This window comes from Saimiri boliviensis, chromosome 5, assembly GCF_048565385.1.
Source record: "Saimiri boliviensis isolate mSaiBol1 chromosome 5, mSaiBol1.pri, whole genome shotgun sequence".
Lineage (NCBI taxonomy): Eukaryota > Metazoa > Chordata > Mammalia > Primates > Cebidae > Saimiri > Saimiri boliviensis.
This window is the reverse complement of record NC_133453.1, coordinates 62525211-62551079: the sequence shown is the minus strand read 5'-3', so window position 1 is coordinate 62551079 and position 25869 is coordinate 62525211. Positions and strand designations below refer to the sequence as shown.

The 25869-nt window shown below is 40.4% G+C and overlaps 1 long non-coding RNA gene across 1 annotated transcript in view; it reads right to left on the bottom strand.

Moving 5' to 3' along the window:
- LOC141584581 (uncharacterized) overlaps window positions 1-25394 on the bottom strand; it is a 38371-nt gene extending 12977 nt beyond the window's left edge. The window contains exons 1-2 of the long non-coding RNA XR_012517703.1: window positions 25271-25394; window positions 12899-13174 (exon numbers count right to left, since the gene is read on the bottom strand). This is a non-coding gene — a long non-coding RNA (uncharacterized LOC141584581). The remainder of the gene's footprint in view (window positions 1-12898; window positions 13175-25270) is intronic.
- Window positions 25395-25869: the final 475 nt, after the last annotated feature.

The window sequence follows — 25869 nt, the reverse complement described above, 5'->3', positions numbered from 1 at the left end:
ACCATTCCTGAGTGTTGAGAATTCCACCTTGCACCCCCTGCCGCTCTGACTAGTCCTCAGTTCCCCCTTTTCCCCCTGCAGCACCCAGCTCTCTTCCCTGCCCTCAGGCCTGTTGTAGGTGGAATTTTGTCCCCTCAGTGAGATACATTGAAGTCCTAGCCCTCAGTACCTCAGAATGTGAGCTTATTGGGGGAAATAGTGTCATTGCAGATGTAATTAATTAAGATGAGGTCATACTAGAGTAGAATGGGCCCTTAATCCAATATGATAATGTCCATGTGAAGAAGGCCATGTGAAGTTGCAGAGATAACAGTGAAAACATCGTGTGAAGATCCAGCCAGAGATGCGAGTGATGCATACAGGACAAGGAATACCAGGGATTGCCAGCCACCATCAGAAGCTGGCAAAGAGGCATGGAACAGATTCTCCCTTGGAGATCTCAGAAGAAATCAATCCTGCCAACACCGTGGTCTTGGACTCCTAGCTTCCAGAACTGTGAGAGTACACATTTCTGTTGTTTGAAGCCACCTGGTATGTGGCACATTTTTATGGCAGCCTAGGAAATGGTGCAAAACGCTGGACAGCCCTTTCTGAGCCTGGGCTCCATGGGGAGATATTTAGCAAAGGCTTTGACCAGCATGCTGGTTTCATCAACCCTGCCCTATTAGCAAATGGCAACTCTGAGTGGGACACACCATCCAACAGTGGGACACACCCCCGTTCCTGGGCTTAGGCTGTCAAGGAAATAGCAAAATTAGATAAATTGATTATGTTGCAGAGTCATTGTCTCCAATCATAACTTGCCCCTGTCTGAGCCTGAGCAATCTTTCATCACATTGAAGTAAGTATCACAGAGATTCTCATCTAGTAGGGAGAGAATAGCTCATGGTTTGAAATAAAAACTTTGCCTCATTGCTTTACTTCATTTAAAATTTAGTTTGAATTTCTAAACACATCAGAGGAGGATAGGGAATTTGTCTTTTTTGCGGAGGAGTGTAAAGGTGGATCCATATTTCCCTTTGCCTGGAATGAGCACAAGTGTGCGCGTAAGTGGTGGGGTTGGGGTTCAAATGAATAAAGCAGCCTGCCTCCAGAGCCCACACTTCTAAACACCACTTAACGTTTACTAGATTGGAAACTCCCGGATGACAAAAAACCCTTGTATGTTCCCTCTTTGCAGCTTCCCAACTCCCTGATGCCATCCATTGTGCTTTAAAAACATTCAGTAAAAAGAGGCACATATTTGGGCAGAATTTCCTTTTCTCTCAGCAGTACGTGGATAAATTAGTGACTATTACATGGTATTTGATCTAAATATTGCAGTTCCATTTCCTCACTGCTCCCTCTAGCCTCTTTTTCTCTTTTGTCTCTTTTTTGCCCTCATCCTGTAGAGAAGGAAGAGCACAGGGGCCTCTTTCTACACTAAGGAAATCTCAGAGAAGTTCTCCCAGGTCCAGAGAGACTTCCTGAGTAGCTCTCAAGCTGCAGCCCTCTTTAGCTGGCAACTGTTCCACAGTTTGCAACCTCAGGTCACTCCAAAGAATGAATCTCTTGAAATAAACACAAAGGAATGGGGCCATTTATTATCTCCAGATGGGATTGTGCGGCCTTGGAAGCTGTTGAAATGATTCTGCTGTGCCTGGATCAAATTTTGTTATCTTCCAAAAGGAAAGAAAGAGAGGAGTGGTAAGTTGTGTTAACTAGAAAGTTAACTTGGATTAAATTCTGCTGAGAGGTCCCCTTCCCCCACTGAAACCCAGATTTTTACATTTACTTTTCATTTATTTTTGCATCCCTCTTCCTCTTTTACAATAAGATATTAAGCTGGGCTGGAATACACAGAAACACACAAAGACAAAATTGTGAAACCATTGTTTTTGTGTTGTTATCCAAGATTTAGGTGGGGTTTTTTCAAAAGAGGATGACATCTAAAAGAGAAAATAAAATGTTTTTTAGGGTACTATTACAAAAGAAAGTATGATAAAGCATGTCTGTAATACTTTCATTTTTACTCTGTTAGTAGTGGTGAGCTGAGCAGTTTCTACATACATGGAGTCCAATAAACACCTGTTGAACAAACACCATGAATACTTAGAATTTCGGGCTACAAACAATATAAAATATAATTTAAAAATTGATAGTCCCCCCTATTGGTTATGATATAAAGTATAAAAATGATCACTTACATAATAAGTTATTTCATGTTTTCCAATCATGTTGCTTATTCCCACAGAGATTCTTTGAGGAGCTGGAAGGCAAACTTGGTTCACGCAGACGTAAGGCACTAATATTTTCAACTAGGGTGCTCTTCACTGGGTGCCTATTAAATGCTCAGCACTTTGAAGGATACCAGAGAAGTACAGGCATGGTCCCTGACTTCAAGGAGCATTTTATCCAGTTAGTAAGAGACCTACCTACCACTCTAACAAAACAATAAACAGCCTAAACAAAACAAACCAAATAGGAGGATGAGGCTGGGAGGGTCCCTTGAGGCCAGGAGTTTGAGGCTACAGTGCACTATGGTTGGGCCTATGAATAGACAGCACTCCAACCTGGGCAACAGAATAAGATCTTGCCTCTACAAAATAAAGACATAAAACAAAATAATAAATATCCTGACATTAAAATGTATAATGTTCCTTCTATATAAAATACAGAGTATATAGTAATCATACTTTCTAAATCCTCAGCACAGTGTCAGGACTTAGGACATGTTACCCCAAAGTAGGGCACCTCACTTGACTGAGTACTTTATGTACGTATGTATGTATGTATGTATGTATTTATTTATCAAGAGGGAGTCTTGCTCTGTCGCCCAGGCAGGAGTGCAGTGGCTTCATCTTGGCTCACTGCAACCTCCACCTCCTGAATTCAAGTGATTCTCCTGCCTCAGCCTCCCAAGTACCTGAGATTGATTACAGGCATCTGCCACCACACCTGGCTAATTTTTATGTTTTAGTAGATAGGGTTTCACCATGTTGGTCAGCTGATCTGGAACTCCTGACCTCAAGTGATCTGCCCGCCTTAGCCTCCCACAGTGCTGGGATTACAGGCATGAGCCACTGTGCCCAGCTCTTGGCTGAGTACTTTAAACTGAAGGACACTAGAAAGGCCTCAGAAGCAAGTTTTCTCTGACTTTCTTCTGCTCTCCTGTCTCTTACCCTCTTTTCTCCTCCAAAGCAAGTGACAGAAATCAGAATTCCTCTTCCCCGCCAGGCCCTAGAAACTAGGACCACACTTCTGCAAAGCAAGACATAAAACCTAGAAAGGTCACTCTCTCCCTTTTACCTTGAAGACTCTCATTCCAGAGGGGTCTTACCCATACCTGGGAGGAAGGAATGCTACATAAAGAGACCCAGAAGAATCTAAGCAGAAAGCAAGCCTTGCTGGCTTTCCTCCCCAGCCTATTACAATAAGATCATACTCTCTTGTCCAATCACATTTCTACATGGCTCTCCATTCTTCATTGAGCCTCAGCCTCAGCAGAAGAACACAGTTTTCCTTGCATCTTTGGGTATTCATTTCTTTTTTTGGTGGGGGTATTCGTTTCTAAAGGCTCCTATGTCATGTAAAACTTTGGTTAAATAAATTTGCTATGCCTTTCTCATGTTAATCTGTCTTTTGTTATAGGAGTGTCAACTGTGACTTGTATGATGGGTCAAGAAGCGTACCTTTCTGCTCCTATAGCAGGAAAAAGTCTGTTTTGCTCACCACTTACCCGAGGTTTAGTACAGCACAGGTCCTGGCACTTAGTAGGCAATTGAAAGAATAATTGAATTAATTGGGTCTCATGGTAAGATATACGTGGCTTATAGAATATTTTAAATTAAGACTGGCAAAACAGATCAGAAAATATGTGTAAACACAAGAAGCAGGGCATGAATTATGTCCTAGAAAATTCCTCAAGGGATTTATAACCTAATACAGATGAAGCCGTCAGTGTGGGGATCTTGTAGCCTTAAATTTGGTTCCAACTTGAGATTTTTGTGGTTTGCTGTGCCAACCCACACTTTTTCCTTAGGCAAGCACTGGGTTTTTGCTCAAAGTCCAAAAGCAAAGGTAGAAAAAAAGGCAGATGGTGGGTAGTTGCAAGACTATGAATATATTCTACTCCTGGAAGTCTCACGGACAGGAGTAATTCCTTGAGTATGAAAGTAGCTTAGAAAGATTTTTGCTTCCTTCCTCCAACCTATGTGGTGCAAAATATTCCTATAGCACTTGGTGATATGAGGCTGGACACAATGGCTCATGCTTGTAATCCCAGCACTTTGGGAGGCCGAGGCAGGAGGGTCACTTGAGGTTAGGAATTCGGGACCATGGCCAACATAGTAAAACCCCATCTCTACTAAAATAAAAAAATTAGCTGGGTGTGGTGGTCCATGCCTGTAGTCCCAGCTACTCAGGAGGCTGAGGCAGGAGAATCACTTGAAACCTGGAGGAAGAGGTTTACAGTGAGCTGAGATTGCACCACTGTGAGACTCTGTCTCAACAACAACAATAACAACAATAAAAACTTGGCAATATGTATCAAGAGTCTTAAAAATGGTCATATTGTGTGAACCAACAATTTTCTTTCTAAGAAAATATGTTGGCTGGGCGCAGTGGCTCACGCCTGTAATCCCAGCACTTTGGAAGGCCAAGGCAGGTGGATCACGAAGTCAAGAGATCGAGACAATCCTGGCCAACATGGTGAAACCCCGTCTCTACTAAAAATACAAAAATTAGGTGGGTGTGGTGGTACGTGCCTGTAGTCCCAGCTACTGGGGAGGCTGAGACAGGAGAATAATTTGAACCCAGGAGGCGGAGGTTGCAGTGGGCTGAGATCGTGCCACCGCTCCATCTCAAAATAAATAAATAAATAAATAAATAAATAAATAAATAAATAAATAAAGTTAAGGAAATAGACAAAAATGTGAACAGAGGCTTTTTGGAACAAAGGGAAAAAAACCTCTGTACTCAGTATAAAAAGTTGTTTTCTAAAAATTTTATTAAGTACATTTTGCCCTAGATATAAGACAATTCTTACATAATATTTAAAAATATGGCAAAAAATTGTGTATATATAGGTTATCCCTGAATAGAAGGATTACAGGTTGTTTTGATTTTACTCTATTGTAAGAAAAATATTTAAAGGCTTTGAAATTTAGTGGGTATCTTGATTAGCATCCATTCATTTCTGCTTTCATTCTCTTTGACTAGTCTTTCATTAGACTATTTTACGACTTTGTAGAGAAAGGGGTTAACATGTAGAAAATTGACATTAATGTAAATGTTTCCTGTTATACTATGCAAATGAACCCTGTTCGTGTCAATGCAAATAAATTTTGTCTGGCAGGTAATATAGATTTCTGTAAATCAAATCCATTTGAACCAGCTATAACACCTTACTGGTTTTCTCATTAATTAATAATTAAAATCTTTGATGTGCTCATTTTATATTTATATGATAGTTGTATATTTCCTTATTTTGAAAACTGTTTTTTAACACTATATAGTTTCTGTTTTCTAAATTTCCTACCATAAACATGTATAGGTAATTTTGTAAACTTTTAAAGTATAACATGCATGCAGAAAGGTAGGTACGTTTACAGTTCAATGAATTTTCACAAAATCAACACCTCTGTAGCCTTTCTAAGTATGATCAAGGAAAAGAATAATATTACCACCCCAAAGCTGCTCTTGTGCCTCCCTCTTAGTCACTATTATCTCCACCATTCCAACAGGTAAACACCATCCTGACTTCCAACATCACTGATTCATTTTGTCTGATTTTGAACTTTATATAAATGGAATCATATATGTTCTCATTTGTGCCAGGCTTACTTTTCTCACCATTATGTTTGTCAGATTCATACATGCGGTTGTGCAAAATTTTAGTTCCTTCATTCCCCATGTTGGGTAGTGTTCCGTTATATAAATAGATGACAATTTATCCATTCTGCTATTGAACATTGAGATTGTTTCTAGTTCAGCATTATTCCAAATAGCGTACCTAGGACAATTTTTATATATATTTTTAGGTGAAAATATGAGTATACGTCTGGTGACTAGAGCATGTATTGATTTAAAATTTAAAAAAAAAAACTGCATTAAAAATAAGTTTCTCAGCCAGGCACGGTGGCTCAGGCCTGTAGTCCCAGCACTTTAGGAGGCTGATGTGGGCAGATCACAAGTTCAGGAGTTTGAGACCAGCCTGGCCAACATGGTGAAACCCCATCTCTACTAAAAACACAAAAATTAGTTGGGCATGGTGGGGTGCACCTGTAATTCCAGCTGCTCAGGAGGCTGAGGCAGGAGAATCGCCTGAGCCTGAAAGGCGGAGGTTGCAGTAAGCCGAGATCGCCCTGTTGCACTTCAGCCTGGGCGACTCAGCAAGACTCCATCTCAAAAAAAAAAAAAATTCTCTTTTTTTTCTACAAATCTTTCTGTAAATATGAAATACTTTTGGTTAATAAACTCTTGGATTTCTTCCTGGTTCAATCTCGGTAAGTCGTATGTATCTAGTAATGTATCTGTTTCTTCGAAGTTTTCCAATTAATTAGCATATAGTTGCTTGTAGTTGTCTCTAATGATCCTTTGAATTTCTGTGGTATTAGTTGTCACCATTTTTGTTTCTGATTTTATTTATCTGGGTATTCTCTCCTTTATTATTAGTCTGCCTAAAGATTTGTCCATTTTGTTTATCTTTTCAAAAATCCAACTTTTTGTTTCATTGATTTTTTTTTTATTGTTTTCTTCATTTCAATGTCATTTGCTTCTGCTCTGATCTTTATTATTTTTTCTACTAATTTGGGTTTGGTTTGGTCTTGTTTTTCTAGTTCTTTAAGATGCACTATTAGGTTATTTAAAGTTTTTCTCTTTTTTGCAGTCAAATGCTCTACCACTGAGCTACACCCCTGTGCCAGTTTTTCTCTTTTTTGATGTGGTCACTGATAGTTATAAACTTCCCTCTTAGTACTGCTTTCACTGTATTCCTTAGGTTTTGGTATGTTGTGTTTCTATTTTCATTTGTTTCAAGACTTTTTTTTTTTTTTTTTTTTTTTTTTTTTGCTCTTGTTGCCTACGCTGGAGTACAGTGGCATGATCTTGACTCACTGCAACCTCCTCCTCCCAGGTTCAGGTGATTCTCCTGCCTCAGCCTCCCAAGTAGCTGGGATTACAGGCACCTGCCACCATACCCAGCTAATTTTTTTTATTTTTGGTAGACACTGGGTTTCACCATGTTGGTCAGGCTGGTCTCGAACTCCTGACCTCAGGTGATCCACTCAGCTAATTTCTGTGTTTTAGTAGACGGGGCTTCACCATGTTGGTCAGCTGGTCTCAAACTCCTCACCTCAAGTGATCTATTTGCCTCAGCCTCCCAAAGTGCTGGGATTACAGATGTGAGCCACCGCTGGGATTACAGGTGTCTGCCACCACACCCAGCTAATTTTTATTAGAGACAGGCTTTTACCATGTTGGCCAGACTGGCCTCGAACTCCTGACCTCAGGTGATCCACTCACTGTGGCCTCCTAAAGTGCTAGGATTACAGGTGTGAGCCACTATGCCTGGCCTGATTTTAATTTTTTAAAATTATTTTTAAAGACTTGTTTTGTGCCCTAACATACGGTCTGTCCTCAAGAATAATCCATGCGCTGAGGAGAAGAATGTGTATTCTGCAGCTGTTGGAGGAAATGTTCTGTAAATACCTACTGGGTCTATTTGGTCTATAGTGCAGGCTAAGTTGTATGTTTGTTGATTTTCTGTCTGGATGATGTGCCCAATGTGGCAAGTATGGTGTTGAAGTCTCCAGTTATTGTATTGGGGTCTATCACTCTCTCTTTAGCTCTAATAACATTTGCTTTTTAAAATCTGGGTATGCCAGTGTTGGGTGCATATATAATTATAATTGTTATAGCCTCTTGCTGAGTTGACCCATTTATCATTATATAACAGCCTTCTTTGTCTGTTTTTATATTTTTTATCTTGAAAACTATTTTGTCTGATATAAATATAGCAACTCCTATTCTTTTTTGGTTTCCATTTGTGAGGAGTATCTTTTCCCATCCCTTTATTTTAGGCCTATGTGTGTATTTACAGGTGAAGAGTGTTTCTTATGGGCAACAGATTGTTGGGTCTTGTTTTCTCTCTTTTTTTTTTAAGTAATTTTTTTTTTTTTTTTTTTGAGACAGAGTTTTGCTCTTGTTACCCAGGCTGGAGTGCAATGGCGCGATCTCGGCTCACCGAAACCTCCGCCTCCCGGGTTCAGGCAATTCTCCTGCCTCAGCCTCCTAAGTAGCTGGGATTACAGGCACGCGCCACCATGCCCAGCTAATGTTTTGTATTTTTAGTAGAGACGGGGTTTCACCATGTTGACCAGGATGGTCTCGATCTCTTGACCTTGTGATCCACCCGCCTCGGCCTCCCAAAGTGCTGGGATTACAGGCTTGAGCCACCGCGCCCGGCCTTTAAGTAATTTTTTTTAAGCATTTTTTTCTTTATAGAGACAGAGTCTTACTGTGTTGCCCAGGCTGGGCCCAAGTGATCCGCCTTCCTTGGCCTCCTAAAGTACTGGGATTACAGGCATGAGCCACCAGGCCTGGCTGAGTCTTTCTTTTTAAATCAATTTACTCTATTTCTTTTGATTAGAGAATTTAGTCCATTTACATTCAATGATATTATTGATAAGTAAGGACTTACTGCTGCCATATTGTTATTTGTTTTCTGGTTATTTTATGACCCTTCCTTCCTTCCTTCCTTCTTCCTTCACTCCCTCACTCCTTCCTTCCCTTGCTTGCTTCCTTATTCTTTTTTATGAAGGTAATTTTCTATGGTAGTGTGTTTTAATTTCTTGCTTTTCATTTTTTTGCATATCTGTTGTAGGGTTTTTTTTTATTTGAAGTTATCTCAAGGTTTGCAAATAACATCTTATAACTCATTATTTAAAACTGATGACAACACTCATTGCAAAAACAAAGAGAACGTTAATAAAAACTCCACACTAAGTTCATTGCCTCCACTTTCTAACATTTTATTGTTTCTATTTATGTCTTATTCTACTTTCTGAAAAGTTGTTGTAGTTGTTATTTTTTATAGATTCACCTTTTAGACTTTCTGCTCAAGATATGAGTGAGTATTTTACACACCACTATTTTTTTTTTTTGAGAAGGAGTCTTGCTTTGTCACCAGGCTGGAGGGCAGTGGCGTGATCTCAGCTCACTGCAACCTCTGCCTCCTGGGTTCAAGTGACTCTCCTGCTTCAGCCTCCTGAGCAGCTGGGACTACAGGCACATGCCACTATGCCCAGATAATTTTTTATATTTTTGGTACAGACAGGGTTTCACCATGCTGGCCATGGGTTTCCCCTGACCTTGTGATCCGCCCACTTCAGCCTCCCAAAGTGCTGGGATTACAGACGTGAGCCACCACGCGCAGCCTACACACCACTGTTATAGTGTCATGATATTCTGTGCTCGTCTGTGCTTAATATTATCAGTGAGTTTTATACCTTCAGATAATTTCTCTTTTTTGACACAGTCTCAGTCTGATGCCTGGGCTGGAGGGCAGTGGTGCAATTTCGGCTCACTACAACCTCTGCTTCCCAGGTTCAAGTGATTCTCCTGCCTCAGCCTGCACACATCACCGCGCTGGGATAATTTTTGTTTGTGTTTTTAGTAGAGACAGGGTTTCACCATGTTGGTCAGGCTGGTCTCAAACTTCTGACCTCAAGTGATCCACCCGCCTCAGCCTCCCAAAATGTTGGAATTACAGGCATGGGCCACTGCATCCAGCCCCTTCAGATACTTTCTTATTGCTCCTTAACATAATATTCTTTCATATTGAAGACCTCCCTTTAGCATTTCTTGTAGGAGAAGTCTGGTGTTGAGGAAATCCTTCAGCTTTTGTTCGGTTGGGACATTTCTCCTTCATATTTGACAGATATTTTCCCTGGATGTATTATTCTAGGATAAAAGTTTTTTGTTTTTTGTTTTTTTTCCTTCAGCATTTTAAATATGTCTTGCCAGTATCTCCTGGCCTGTAAGGTTTCCACTGAGATGTCTGCTGCCAGACATTCTGGAGCTCCATTGTATGTTATTTCTTTTCTCTTGCTGTTTTTATGATCCTTTCTTTATCTTTGACCTTTGGAAGTTTGATTATTAAATGCCTTCAGTTAGTCTTCTTTGGGTTAAATCTGCTTGGCGTTTTATAATCTTCTTGTACTTGACTATGAATATCTTTCTGTAGGTTTGGAAAGGTCTGTTACTATCCCTTTGAAAAAACTTTCTGCCCTTAACTTCCTCTTTGAGGCCAATAACTCAGATTTGCCCGTTTGAGACTATTTTCTAGATGTTGCAGGCAGGCTTCATTCTTTTGAATTCTTTTTTCTTTTGTCTCCTCTCTGTATTTTCAAAATAGTCTGTCTTCAAGCTCACTCATTCTTTCTTCTGCTTAATCAATTCTGCTGTTGACCATGATGCAGTCTTCAGTATATCAATTGAGTTTTTCAGCTCCAAAATTTCTGCTTGGTTTTTAAAAATTATTTCAATCTCTTTGTTAAGTTTATCTGATAGGAGTCTGAATTCCTCTTCTGTGTTATCCTGAATTTCGTTGAGCTTCTCAAAACAGCTATTCTGAATTTTCTGTCTGAAATATCGGAATATCTCTGTCACTACAGGATTGGTCACTGGTGCCTTATTTTGTTTGTTTGGTGAGGTGACGTTTTCCTGGATGGTCTTGAGGCTTGTGAATGTTCGCTGATGTCTAAGCTTTGAAGAGTTAGGTATTTGTTATAGTCTTTGCAGTCGGGGCTTGTCTTTTTTGGGAAGGTTTTCCAAGCATTCAGAGGGAATCGAGTGTTGTGATCTAAGACTTTGGTCCCTGCAGCCATATCTGCATTAGGGGGCACCCCAAGCCCGGTACCACTGTGACTCTAGCAGACCCACACTGCCGTGGTGATCTTGGGTAAGGTCTGAGAGAATTCTTTGGATTACCAGGCAGAGATCCTTGTTCTCTTCTCTTACTTTTTCCCAAACAATGGAGTTACTCTGTGCTGAGCTGCTTAGAGCTGGGGAAAAGGTAACACAAGTACCACTGTGGCTACCGCCATCATGACCATGCCTGGTCAGACCCAAAGCCAGCACAGCACTGGGTCTTGCTAAAGGCTCTTGGCAAATACTGTTTAGCTACTGCCAATGTTCTCGCAAGACCCAAAGGCTCTTCAGTCAGAATCCAGACAGGCTTGTGTCTTTCCCTTCATGGCAGCAAGCTCCATCCTTCCCCTGCCCCAACCCAAGGCGGATCCAGAAATGCCATCTGAAAGCCGGGATGGACTTGGACAAGTCCTCCAGGAGGACTTGGAGTTGGAACATTAGGAATCTACTTGGTGCTCTATTCGACCGTGGCTGAACTGGCACCAAAGCCACAAGACCAAGTCCCTCCCACTTTTCCCTCTCCCTTCCTCAGGCAGAAGTAGTCTTTTCCGGTGGCCACCACTACCTCACTTCTGCAGATCTTTACAAACTCTTTTAAAATGTAAATACATTTCAGAAGAGTTAATCCTGATTCTTGTCTTACTGTGAATTCCTATAATCTGACAATGAGATCAACAGTGAGTTAAGAAGTTTCCACTGGTGCAGGGAGAGTATGAAGAAATCTGGAGTGAGGAAAGGGGAGCAAAGTAGTGAGTGTTAGGGCTTTGGAGGTGAAGTCTGGAAGAAGGAGAAAAGAAGTGGGAGACTACATGCTTTGCTTTTCTCTTCTTTTTTTGAGACAGGATCTCGTTCTGTCACACAGATTAGAGTGCAGTGGCATGATCAGCTCACTGTAACCTTTAACTCCTGGATTCAAGCAATCCTCTCACCTCAGCCTCTCAAGGAACTAGAACTATAGGTATACCCTGCCATTCTTGGTTAATTAAAAAATTTTATTTTGTAGAGACAGGGTCTCACTATGTTGCCCAGGCTGGTCTTGAACTTCTGACTTCAAGTCATCCTTCTGCCTGGCCTCCCAAAATGCTGAGATTACAAGTGTGAGCCATGGTTCCCAGCCAGAGTTTAAAATTGGATATGACAGTTGGACTGCTAGGTTAGGATGCTAGTTCCTCCCCACTGAGGCCAGGCTCTATACTCTGAGCACATCTAGTTCATCTTTTCCAGATCAATTTGGTGACTCCCTACTTTGTCTCCATCTCAGAAGTAGGGACAGAAGGAGGAATCTGAAAGCAGGAGGAGCAGAAAATATGCTTTCAATACTTCTTGTATTATCTAATATCGTAGAGTCTAAGGGACACATTAAAAGTCTATCATGTGTGATTAAAGGCCAAAAAACAGTGGAAATGACTAGCAGGGTTCACACTTGGCCTTCTGCAAGTGAGCAGTGATCCAACAAAGATGGTGAGGAAGGGTGAAGTGGGTGAGGTTGGTGCGGAGATTCAGGACAGACCCAACCCAGCAGGCTTAGTGGGGGTGAGGCATGGGACTAGTGGTGAGGATAGTATTGGAGTTACTGTGCATAATCCAAGCTGGAACAAAACTTTAGTATACCTAAGAATTTTGGGTAAAATGGTGCAATGGACAGAAGTTGTGTTGAGTTTGGGGGCATAAGTGGGATGTCAGGTTAGGCGGCTGCTGCAGTGGTGTAGTAGCCAGCCTGAGATCTTGGAGCTGATGAACAAAGAGGGCAGGCTGGCATGTTATCAGGCAGCTTGGTGGATCTGGGGAAAGAGATTTTTGTCTCAAGAGGGATTTTCAGAATTTATATGTGCACTTGTATTATTTGAGATCTCCTGAGTTTTATTCAGCAGAGCTTTCTGTAAAGCATCCTTAGCAGCCCTGATGTCACGTGACAGGGGAGGTGGCTGTGATCTTTGGATAGCCAGGCAGAATGGGATTCCTGTGAGAACGCCTGACAAGTACTCACCTATGTCCTTTGCTTCAGGGCCTTGAGGAAGGATTAAAGCTGATCCATGCCAACTCTGTCAATGGACTCACTCTTGCCTTGCCGGCTTATTGTTGTTGACAGCTTCCAGGTGTACGTTTTCTCAGAGATGGATTCCATGCAAGAAAAATGGTATTCTTGTTGCCAGGGTGTTGGTTTAATAAGTAAACAAGTTGCAAAATACTAAAGGAGAACACGAAGGTGTTTTCAGGCTTCCCACAGGGCTCATCAGGAACTGCTTGTCTACCACTTTCCACACTAAAAAAGACCCAACAGTGGTACTATAGACAGAATGTATTTTATCCTTTTTATCTTAATACATGTTTTAAAGCTTGTTCTTATCCATTAGGACCTCAGCACTGTATACCTATAGGGAGCCTCTCATTTAATTTGCAGAATAAACAATATCATTATCATTTCAAGTCTATAAAAAAAATAAGAGTCCGTGAGATTAAAGAAATTGTTCTGCATCACATAATAAGGTATTAAATGTGAGTCCCTAGCCGGGCATGTTAGCGGGGCGCCTGTAATACCAGCTGCTCAGAAAGCTGAGGCAGGAGAATCGCTTAAACCCAGGAGGCAGAGGTTGCAGTTAGCTGAGATGGCGCCACTGCACTCCAGCCTGGGTGAAAGAGGAGACTCCATCTCAAAAACAAAAACAAAAACAAAAACCAACCAACCAAACAAAAACTAGGTCTGTAACTTGTGATTAAGTATCTATCCAAGTGTCTATCTTCCACAGAGAATGCACAGTATTGGAGTCTCACTTTATACTGATCAGGACCATTAACCCTGCAACCTGATTAGGCTACCAGGTTGGGCAAATTTCCTCAGGACCTGGCCCCCTAAAGAGTAAAAATCCCTCAACTGCTTCCTACCTCCTTAACTTCAAAAGGATCCCGAGGGTTTGGTTACCCCATTAGCCTGAAATAAAGGCTTGATGTCTCTCCAGGATTTTGAACCAGCTCTTTGGAGATGGCCCAACCTCGATTGTTCAGTTTTGCAGCCAGAAGCATGGATTAATCATCAGTATGTGAGTTCTTCATCTGTACTACCTGAGGTTTCTTGGCTGACTTTTAATTTATATCATAAAATAGTAGTCTATTTAATATTTTTGCTACGAACAACATTTTTCTATGTATATTTCAAATTATGAAGAAAAGGTCTTACTGATTAATATAAATACAAGTTTCTTATAATTTCAGGAAGCACTTCACACAAGGAAAAAGAGAAAATCAATTGAGGGGCTAGTTATAAATACTATTTGACACAGATTGGGACTGAGTGAGTTTTCTATCTGGATGGATAGTAAGGCAAAATCATGATGCTATGATTTCTTATCACTGAAGAGCGCTCCGCTTGGGGCAGCAGAAGGAAATGAGATGCCTATGAGAATAGAGTTGAGTCGTGAAAAGAGAGTCCATGGATGCCCATCAGCCAGGTGAAGATGAAATAAGAGCTACAGCTACCATTTCAAAAAATTTTTAAAAATACATAGTTTTCTGGCCCAGTGCAATGGCTAACACCTGTAATCCCAACACTGGAAGGCCAAGGTGAGAGGATCACTTGAGGCCAGGAGTTCAAGACCAGCCTGAGCAACATAGTGAGACCCTGTCTCTACAAAAATAAAAATAAAAAATTAGCCAGGCATGGTGGTACACACCTGTAGTCCCAGTGACTCAGGAGGCTGAGGTGGGAAGATAGCTTGAGCCCAGGAGTTCCAGGCTGCAGTAAGCTGTGATCACACCACAGCACTCCAGGCTGACAGAGTGAGACCATGTCCCTACATAAATACACAGACAGATAGATAGATAGATACAGGTATAGCTTTCTTTTTTTTCCCCCCAAGACGGAGTCTTTCTCTGTCACCCAGAGGTGGAGTGCAATGGCACTATCTCAGCTCACTACAACCTCTGCCTCCCAGATTCAAGCAATTCTCCTGCCTCAGCCTCCCGAGTAGCTGGGACTACAGGCATCTGCCACTGCACCAGGCTAATTTTTGTCTTTTTAGTAGAGATGGGGTTTCACCATGTTGGCCAGGCTGAGTCCTGACGTCGTGATCTGCCCACCTTGGCCTTCCAAAGTGCTGGGATCACAGGTGTGAGCCACTGTGCCCAGCCTAGTTTTCTTATAACAAAAGGAATACTTCCTTATTATCCAAATTGAAAATACAACCAAAGAGAGAGAGAGAGAGAAAACAAAAAACACCTGAATTCCATCACGGATTATTAACTAACTTCTGCACTGACTTTTCATCTTATTGAGAATTAACCACTAAATTAAGGAATTAAGGAATGAGATTACCCCCTGAAAATACCTTAAATTATTCAGTTTGGAATGGAACCTTGGAGCATGTAGAAAACCCAACACATGTGCATGACCTGAGCTTTGTTAGTTGAGCAACTAATGAAGTAGTTGTATTTATAAGCCATGCTATTTAAACATATATAAATAAATAAAAATAAAAGGACCTGTTAACAAAAGAATCACACTTACTGTAACAAGATACTCAATGTATGAAGAGCACACAGGACCAGAACTAGATCAAATTCACATCACCTCTTTCAGATTTATTTCAGATTAGGTTCAAGCTAATTGAAAAGATCAGATCCCACTGCCTTGGGAGGCCAAAGTGGGAGGATTGCTTGAGACCAGAAGTCCAAGGCCAGCTTGGGCAACATAGCAAGACCCTATGTCGGCAAAAAAAAAAAAAAAAAAAAAAAAAAAAAAAAAAATTAGCCAGCTGTGGTGGCATGTGCTTGTAGTCCCACCTACTCAGGAGGCTAAGGCAGGAGGATTGCTTGAGCCCAGGAATTTGAGGCTGCAGTGAGCCTTGATAATGCCATTTGCACTTCAGCCTGAGTTACAGAGAGAGAGACTGTCTCTTAAAGTGGGGCTGGGGGAGAGAGAGAAGAAAGGTCAGGCAGAAATCATAACACTATTTAAAATATTCTCTCTTGCGGCCAGGCATGGTAGCTCACGCCTGTAATCCCAGCACTCTGGGAGGCTGAGGCAGGCGGTTCACCTGAACTCAAGAGTTTGAGACCAACCTGACCAATACGGTGAAACCCCATCTCTACTAAAAATACAAAAGAATTAGCCAGGTGTGGTAGCACACATCTGTAATCCCAGCTTTTTGGGAGGCTGAAGCAGGAGAATTGCTTGAACCCCGGAGGCAGAGGTTGCAGTGAGCCGAGATCATGCCACTACCTTCCAGACCCAATAACAGAGCAAGACTGTGTCTCCAAAAAAAAAAAAAAAAAAAAAAAAAAAAACTCTCTTGCACTTTCCTTTTTCCTCTCTCTCCCCCTTTCTCTTTCCTTTATTTTTTCTCATTTGCCCTCCACTCTTCCCAAATTTAGGTGAACCCTATTAAAGCTAAATGCAAAATGCTGTGATGCTTCTGTATTACCACTTTAAAATCTAGCCTTCAATAATTTTAAAGTTACAAAAATACACAGTACTAATGAAAAACATGAAATAGTACAGATAGTATAAAAACAAAAAGTCGAAATCTCCTTTCCTCATTCTTTTGTCAGCATTCTTCCCATTTCTAGAGATGGAGGCAAGACCCAGAGTTGGGATGGGGGTAAAGTCAGGCAGAGTTTCTTTTTGTTCTTTTATACAAACTTTGTTCTTTGTGACTGTATGTGTGTGTATTTTTATATCATGTTAGTGAGATTTAGAGAGCAAGGGGAAGTTAAATGCATGTAGTCAATCCACCACCTTGAAACAGAAACCCTTTTAAAGCTTTTAAAACCATACACATATACTCACACGTTTTTATTTTACTGAAAGGGGATAATCAAGTACATATTGGTTGGTCACCTGTGTTTGTCCTTAATATATTTTAGACAACTTATCACATTAATAAATATGTATCTATAACATTATTTTAAATACGAAAAATACATGGATGTATTTGTGTAATTAAAGTCTTGGACACTGAGGTTGCTTTTCTATTTCTGTATGACGAACACAGTTTGGATGATCTACCTAGTAGTTTAATCTTTGCACACATGCTTAGTAACTTCCTAAAGACAGAGTTATAAATTTGAAGTTGGTCACTGGACAAAATGTACATTTTTAAGGCTTTTGAGTATACTGGACACTTGTGTTTCTTACAATTTAGTTGCACAGTCTCAAATCTAACAATGAATTTAACTTCTTTGCTAGGGTGGGACGCTACTTCAGTATGCTTTCATGTCAAGAGCTGCCTCATCTTCCAAAGTGGGAGTTCCCAGCATCAGGCTTGTGGGGGTGGAAGCTTAATCTGCCTCCTTCCAAAAACTGAAGTGAGTCACTACCAGTTTTATTTCTCCACCCTTGACTGAGTCCATACACATCCCTGCTTTTTTTTTTTTTTTTTTTTTTTTTTTAAGGAGGTGAAACTCAGCCTAAAGTCTCCATTCATGTGGAATTGAAGAAGGGCATCTGTTCTAGGTGTTTTTTTTTTTTTAGGCAGAGTCTTGTTCTGTCGCCAGGCACCAGACTGGAGTGCAGTGGTGCAATCTCAGCTCACTGCAATCCCCACCTTCTGGGTTCAAGCAATTCTCCTGCCTCAGCCTCCTGAGTAGCTGGGACTACAGGCACATGCCACCATGCCCAGCTTATTTTTTTTTTTTTTGTATTTTTTAGTAGAGACGGGATTTCGCCATGTTGGCCAGGATGGTCTCGATCTCTTGACCTCATGATCCGCCTGCCTCAGCCTCCCAAAGTACTGGGATTACAGGCATGAACCACTGCACCCAGCCCACAAGACAGAGCTATCTTAACGTAAGTTCTTAACAGCTAACTTCAGAAATCTTAAACAGTTTATGAAAGTGGGCAAAATCTCTACAAGTCTTTGAAGAATATTAGCTATGAAAATGATTGTTATTTTTTCAAAAAATAATAACAAGAACTTGGAATGCATAGTTATTTTGGTCAGAAGATTAACATGGATTCTCTGACACCTGGGCAGATTCCCCGTCTGATCTGTGCTCCTTCCCATTTGGACACTCGATAACTTTGAGAAATCTTCTTGGAGCATGTAGAAAAGCCAGCACAAAAAGCCAGCACATGGGCATGGACATACACATACCCCACACTTACACTCTTCTTTTTGTTTCTCTTACTATTGCTACTATCATACCATCACCATTGAAATCTAGCAATAGTGTTAACATGTGTAATGGGTCATTTTTGCTGGTCAGAGTACTTTCTAGGCTAAAAAGCAAAGGAAATAAAACAAATTTTCAACAACCTGTAGTGGTATATGCTGCTTTAAAATTTATAAAGCAAGGCTGGGTGCTGTGTCTCATGCCTGTAATCCCAGCACTTTGGGAAGCCAAGGTGGGTGGATCACTTGAGCTCAGGAGTTTGAGACCAGCATAGGCAACATGTCGAAACTCTGACTCTACAAAAAAGACAAAAATTAGCCAGGTGTGCTGGTGCACGCCTGTAGTCCCAGCTATTCAGGAGGCTGAGTAGAAAGTATCACTTAAGATCAGGAGGTCGAGGCTGCAGTGAGCCGTGTTCACACCACTGCACTATAGCCTAGGTGACCAGGTGAGATTCTGTCTCAAAAACAGACAAAAGAGTTTATAAAGCACCTTCACATAACCTGCAGGTGCTGTGCCCAGGGAACTCATTCTACTAAAGTTGCTCTTAATCTGAAGGGGAAGCAGTGAGATAAGCTGATTACTCTCTGGGGTTAGGGATTCTATGTTTCTTGTTACGAAGCTCTGATATTCTGCTGTCGGGATGATTGACTGTTTGAGTAGACCTGCCTGACAGTGTAAAGGAAATAGTTCTGATTTTTCTCCTCTCTAGGAAGCAAGAATGACCTAGAACAGATATCCTTCTCCAGGGCTGAAGGAGACACTCATGGTCACAAAAATCTAGGACAAAATGTTTCATTCAGTAAAACTAGCTCCCACAGTAAGTTATCTTACATTCAGCCAATTAGGGATTAATTTTAAAAAGATTCCAGATAAGCAAGGGTGACTTGAACTTGGTAAAACGTTGTTATAAACTCTTCAGTGGTCCCTTCCAGAGAGCTCTGTCCACCCTTGAGTAACTAGAAGCACACCTTTGCTCAAGTCGAGAGCTGGTATCAGGACAGAAACATCTACTGCCATGTAGAAGAGTAAAGAGCAGAGAAAATACAAGAATTCCACCTTGAAGTGGCCAGGTTTTTAATAATTAAGATACCAATAAATATAAGGAATATAAAATAGTTCTTAAGGAATATAACCAGACTGGGTTTCAAATTGTTTTTTTAGGGACATGGACATAGATTCCTATGAAAGCCTTATATTTAGTGGTTAGGTACCAGGTTTATCCCTAAAACCTACTAAAACTATATTGACTCTGAAATGGCACTTTCAATTCCCTTAAGATTTCATCCTCACCGACTCCCAGTGGAAGTCTTCAATTTATTAGGTAATTGGAAAATTGAGACTGGAGACTGAATTGAACCATGAACCATGGCGAGTGAGGAGTGGGTGAAGGTGGGCCTTTCTGGGTTTAGTAGCACTCAAATCAGCATAAGAAGAAACTTATGCTACTTCTGGGAGATGACCCAGAAAATGTGACCATCAAAAACAACGATGTTCATATGTCTGAGTTCCATTTATTAAATCTATGAGTTAGTGACTGAAAGATTTAGGTTTCTTTCGAATTATGTTAAATTCCATTAGAATAAGATTGATAACTTGGACAAAATTTACTTTTAAGATTCGTATGAAAGGAACTCCAGTACTACTGTTGCACCTCATCCCCTTCGGTCATCAGAACTTGTGTTGGGCATATGGCCAGTCCCTAGAAATACTTGCTTCATGAATTGAATAAGACGATTAACTAAGATGACTGACATGCCTTGGTGTAATCGGCGTTTGCAAAGATGAATTCTTCAAGGTTTGTCTAAGATTTGAGAAGCCCACTGAGAGTGTGCCAACGGATTATTAATGAACACTCATACAAGTAAAGATAGTCAATCCACAGCAAAACTTCAGCACTAATGAGATATAAAGGCTTTGGGCATATTACCTAACCTCAATGTCCTCATCTATAAAATGTAGATAATAGCAACAACTATCATATAGGGTTATTATGAGGATTAAATGAGACAATGCACATGGAGTAATTAGAAGAGTGTCTGGCAAGTCGGAATTAGGGGAATGACTATGCAGATGCGTTTATGCAGATGAGCAGACCTCCAGGGTAACTCAGAAACAATAGAAGGTCCTAAACATAAAGGGGTCATGGGAACCCTACACTGTTTATGAATCTTGGCTGCATCACTGTGAACTAATTAAGGACCAGCTAAGACACCTGCCCCATTCTGGAAGAACTGGCACTGTGTAAGATCCTGCTACTGTGTGGTATGACTTGAAAGTATATGCTGAAATGACTTTTCCCAACAGCCCAGAGACATGTGGCCATGCAATAGAAATTGGGTTGAATAATAAAAAAGTCATATTTCACAACCCACTTCAGCTATTATTATTAGGGAACCAAATGATATATCCAAATGTCAAAAGAGAGAGTAGGGATAAGGCACAAGGGGCGTGAGAAGAATTTTGCTCTAGATACATTTTACTGTCCCAATAGCCATGCCATAATTTCTAAAGAAGCCTATGGGGAAAATCTGAGAAAGGTAAGGTACTCATTTGAAACCTCTTTTGTATAACAGCTTTGTTTTTTTTTTGTTTGTTTGTTTGTTTTTGAGACAGAGTCTTGCTCTGTCACCCAAGCAGGAGTGCAGTGGCACTATCTCGGCTCACTGCAACCTTCACTTCCTGGGTTCAGCTTCCCGAGCAGCTGGGATCACAGGTTTGTGCCACAATGCCCAGCTAATTTTTCTTTCTTTTTTTTTTTTTTTTTTTTTGTATTTTAGTAGAGATAAGGTTTCACCATGTTGGCCAGGCTGGTCTCAAACTCCTGACTTCAGGTTATCTGCCTACCTCGGTCTCCCAGAGTGCTGGGATTATAGGCATGAGCCACCATGCCCAGCCTTGTATAATATCTTATATAAGATTGAGAAAACATCAATTGTTCCACATGAAAAAAAAAAAATGCAGGGAGTGGTTGTGCCTGCAAGTGAGGAAAGGTGGGGTCATGAGCTTGTTTAACCCCTTAGAAGAAACAACTTTTCCTCAAGCCTTTTAGAAAAATGCCCTGTACTTGATCACATGATCTTAGATTATGTGGTGAGACTACAATTCTTTAAAAGAATTCCAGTATTCACCTTTTCCCACCAGTTGTAACCCTGGTCTTCTTTTCATTTATTTGAAAGCATATCTGGCTGGGTGCTGTGGCTCACGCCTGTAATCCCAGCACTTCGAGAGGCCAAGGTGGGTGGATCACGAGGTCAGGAGATGAAGACTATCCTGGCCAACATGGTGAAACCCGTTTCTACTAAAAATACAAAAATTAGTCAGGCATGGTGGCACACACCTGTAGTCCCAGCTACTTGGAGTCTGAGGCAGGAGAATTGCTTGAACCCGGGAGGTGGAGGTTGCAGTGAGCTGAGACTGAGGCACTGCACTACAGCCTGGGTGACAGAGCGAGACCCTGCCTCAAAAAAAAAAAAAAAAAAGAGAGAGAGAGAGAGAAAGCAGATCAATTCTTGCTGTAACTTCTGAAAAAGAACACAGTGCTCTGGCAGCAATGATGATGACATTCTTCCAAGGAGCAGGATAAGAAAGAGGCAAAACAGCTGCTGGAGGTGAATATTTTGGCATTAGGGAAGTGTGAAATGTGAAAATTCATTATCACAGAAAATCACACTTGAAAAGGAGCTAAGAAAAACTCACAATTTAGAGCTACTCATTTGTTTTAGTCTGTTTTATACTTCTGTAAACATGTGACCTGAGAATGGATACTTTATAAAGAAAAGAGATTTAATTGACTTACAGTTCCACATGACTGGAGAGGCCTCAGGAAACTTACCCATGGTGGAAGGTGAAGGGGAAGTAGGCACCTTCTTTACAAAGCAGCAGGAGAGAGTGAGAGAGAAGCAAAGGGGAAGAGTCCCTTATAAAACCATCAGATCTGTGAGAACTTGCTCACTATCATGAGAACAGCATGGGGGAAACCTCCCCCACAGTCCAATCACCTCCTACCAGATCTCTCCCTCAACACCTGGGGATTACAATTCAAGATGAGATTTGGGTAGGGATACAAAGCCTAACCATATAATTGCTTACAGTGTAAACAGTCACCTAAGTTAACTGTTAGTTATCGTTTCTTGCCTACATTTTTACTACCTTCTCTATATACTCCATCTCTACAGAATTACAGAAACTGGAAGGCTGAAAACTATATTTCCCACTTTTCACCATCCATAAAAGTCAATACTAGATAAATTGTAAATATAAGTGAAACAATAACAGTTTCTCAAGAAAAAAGAAGAATACTCTTATGATTTGGAGCCCACAAAGATTTCTTAAACTGGAGACACACAAAATAAATGAACCATAAAGGAAAACATCTGATAAACTGAACTAAATAAAAATTACAAATGTCTTCATCAAAAGATATTAATAAAAGAGTGGGGAAAAAGCCACAGAGTGCCAAAAGATATTCTCAATACATACACCCAAGGAAGGACTCATATCCAGAATAAAGAATTACAAAGAACAAGAAAAGGCAGACAAGCCCATAGAAAAATCACACAGCCATGTGTGTACCTATGCAACAATCTAACATGTTCTTCACATGTACCCCCAAACCTAAAATACAATAAAAAAAAATAAAATAAAAAGAAAATAAAGAGAAAAATACAAAATTGAAGAAAGCAAAAAAAAAAAAAAAAAAGAAAATCACACAAAATACATGAATAGGCATTTCACAGAAGAGGGTACTCAAATGGCCAATAAACAATTTAAGAGGTGTTTAATTTATTTGATATCAGAAAAATGAAAACAACAATGAGATTCAATACACTGAATTAGTCTTTAAAAAGAATGGCTAAAATTTAAAAGATGAAAAAGATCGAGTTTTGATGAAGGCATGAAAAACTGTTGGGCAGTATCTACTCAAGATAAACCCCATGCATCAGAGAAATTCCACTTTTATAAATCCAACTGAAATGTGTGTGTGTGTGTGTGTGTGTGTGTGTGTGTGTGTGTTTCACCAATGTTCATAGTGGCGCTAGTTGCAATAATCTCAAACTGGAAGCAACCCAATGTCCATCTTGTTAGAATGCATAAATTGTTTTATATTCATACAATGGAATACTATACAGCAATGAAAATGAAGGTACTATTACCACACACAACATGAATGAATCTCACAAATATAATGTTGAATATAAAAAGTCAGTAATAAAATAATACACACAGTATTATTCCATTTTGCCTAATGTTTACAAATAGGCCAAATTGGTCTAGCATATTAGAAGCCAAGATTACAGTCAATTTGAGGGAGGATAATGCCTAGAAAATATCATAAAGGGAGCTTCTGGCATGGTAGTAGTTTCTGCCTTCCAAACTAGGTGCTAGCTATATGTAGGGGTGTTCATGAAAATTCATCAAGCTCTCTGATTATAATTTGTGCATTTTTCTGTCTGTATGCTATACTTCAATAAAAGTGCACTTACACTGAGTTGAAAACAAAACTGAATAACTATAATTCTAGGCTGAGCTGCTAACAGGATTTGTTACACAATTTAGACTGTGCCAATCAGATATAATGATATGAAATTTGAAAGGTAAAAGGAAGAGAGAGGCTATTTCCCCTATCTGTTAGTCTTCCTTCCCTCACTCCCTCCTTCCCTCCCTCCCTTCCCTCCTTCCTTCCTTCCCTTTCTTTCCCTTCCTTCCTCTCTCTCTCTTTTTTCCTTCTTCCTTCCCTCCCTCTTTCTCTCTCTCTATTTATTTCAAGAAAGAATTTTGCTCTATCCAGGCTGGAGTGCAGTAGTGCAATCATAGCTCACTGTAGCTTAGACCTCCTGGGCTCAATCAATCCTCCCACCTCAGCCTCCTAAACGTGTGGGACTACAATCAGCCTCCTTAATGTCTGGGACTCCAGGCATGCACCAACATGCCTGGCTGCCTGTTAATTTTCACTGGTAGATGTTGATGTGCATGCAACATTAAATGTGATTTTTAGTGACCAGACTTTCTGTGCCTCTGTATTGCCACTAACTTCACTGTGAGAAATGACTGTAATGTCAGCCGTGGACTCTGTAGCTTCCTGGCCTCTAGACTGTAGCTGTGTGGACTGAAGTGTAATCCCAAGAGCAGCCCTCTTAATGCTCTTACCATTAGAAGGGCTGGAAGAAGGCTTCTCCCTTAGCTGTTTTCCAGCCTTTCTAATGGTAAGAGCATAAAAAATTCAAGCATATAATTCTTAGTATTCAATACTTAGGTAAGTGTCTGCACTGAACCTCAACCGATGTGTCAGTTATAACACAACTGATAGGCGGGGTAGTAGGTTTATGGCTGTTTGTAAGAATTTTTGGGAAAGAAAATTACCACTGGCAATCCTGCCACCTAGGATTATTATTATCATGGGAAAGTTCTGCTTTAGAGGTAACCTAAATCTATTTTGATGTTCTAAAAAGCTGTTTACTTCAGAGAATATGCTGGTTTCTGTTGCCATTCAAAAATTATTCTTAAGGCATTCTTTGTTCTCTCTGCACTAGCTAAATAATGCCATGCTTTTAACTTTTCTTTACGTGTTCTGCAGCTTTTCCCAGTTGTGGATATTTGAAAAAATATTCACGCAAATACTGCCTATTCTAGTAGGATTAATTGTCCCTTTCTTTTGGTTATATTCCCAAGTTCATACTTGCTTATCTAACCAAAGCCCTACATTGCTGACTCAAGTTTAGTTTATGGTCCAAGCCCAGTATCATGTTACTATTAGCCAAGGTTTCCCATGGGTTGAGGCAGACTTGTAGAAGATTGAAAAATAAAACTTACTGGTCATAAGTAAGACTCTTTATCTGGCCTTCCAGTACGGAACATTATCTAATATAGCAGCTTATAAACAGTGAGAATCAGAAGCCTAAAGAAAAATTAGTTAATAGCCAAAGAGAGACTGAATCATGGAATTGCACAATTAGAACGGATCTTAGAAATAGTCTATATAGGTCAGGTGTAGTGGCTCATACCAGTAATCCCAGCACTTTGGGAGGCCAAGGCGAGAGGATATCTTGAGCCCTGGCATTGGAGACCAGTCTGGCCAACATGGTGAGACCCCATCTCTACTAATTTTTTTTTTTAAGTCTGTATATACATCAGAAAACGGAGCTCAGATACGTAATCGGGCTTCCAGTCTGTGCTGAATACTCTTCTAGTATGAATATTCTTCCTGCTCCTCAAGGTGTGTGGCCCTCAAACCAGCAGCATCAGCACTTACCTGGGAGCTTGTTAGAAAGGCAGAATCCCAGGCTCCAACATCCATGGAAGCAGAATCTGCATGATAACACCCCCACCCCTCCTTGATTTGTTTGCATGTTGAAATTTGTGGAGCTAGAGACAAAAGCACCACAGGTGCATGTTTTACTATTTAAGTCTTGCCTAATTATATTACATAGAAACCTGATCCCTTTTGGACAAGGCCTGTATTATTACAGGTTCTGGTCTAATCGAGTATTTGAATAGCTGGGTTAAAGAAAAAGAAAACTCTCTTTAATAACCTTTGGAAAAAGAGGACATCTATTTGAGCTGTGCTAGTTTTTAATGTACCCATTCAGATTTTAATCCACTAGAAAAATTAATAGCCTATTTGGTAGTAGCATGTCCTGCAAAAATAAGTGCAATAAATTGAAAGTATTTAAATGGATATTTAAACTCTGCAGCCATCGGTGATTTAGTTTTCAATTACATAAAGGTAATTACACTAGAATCCACCTCATTTACCCTTCCGTGAGAAAATGCTAGAGTGTTGTAATAAGCGGATGCTTTCAGGCAATGACTGGTCTCCACTCCTTTTTGGCTGGGACCTGAATTCATTTG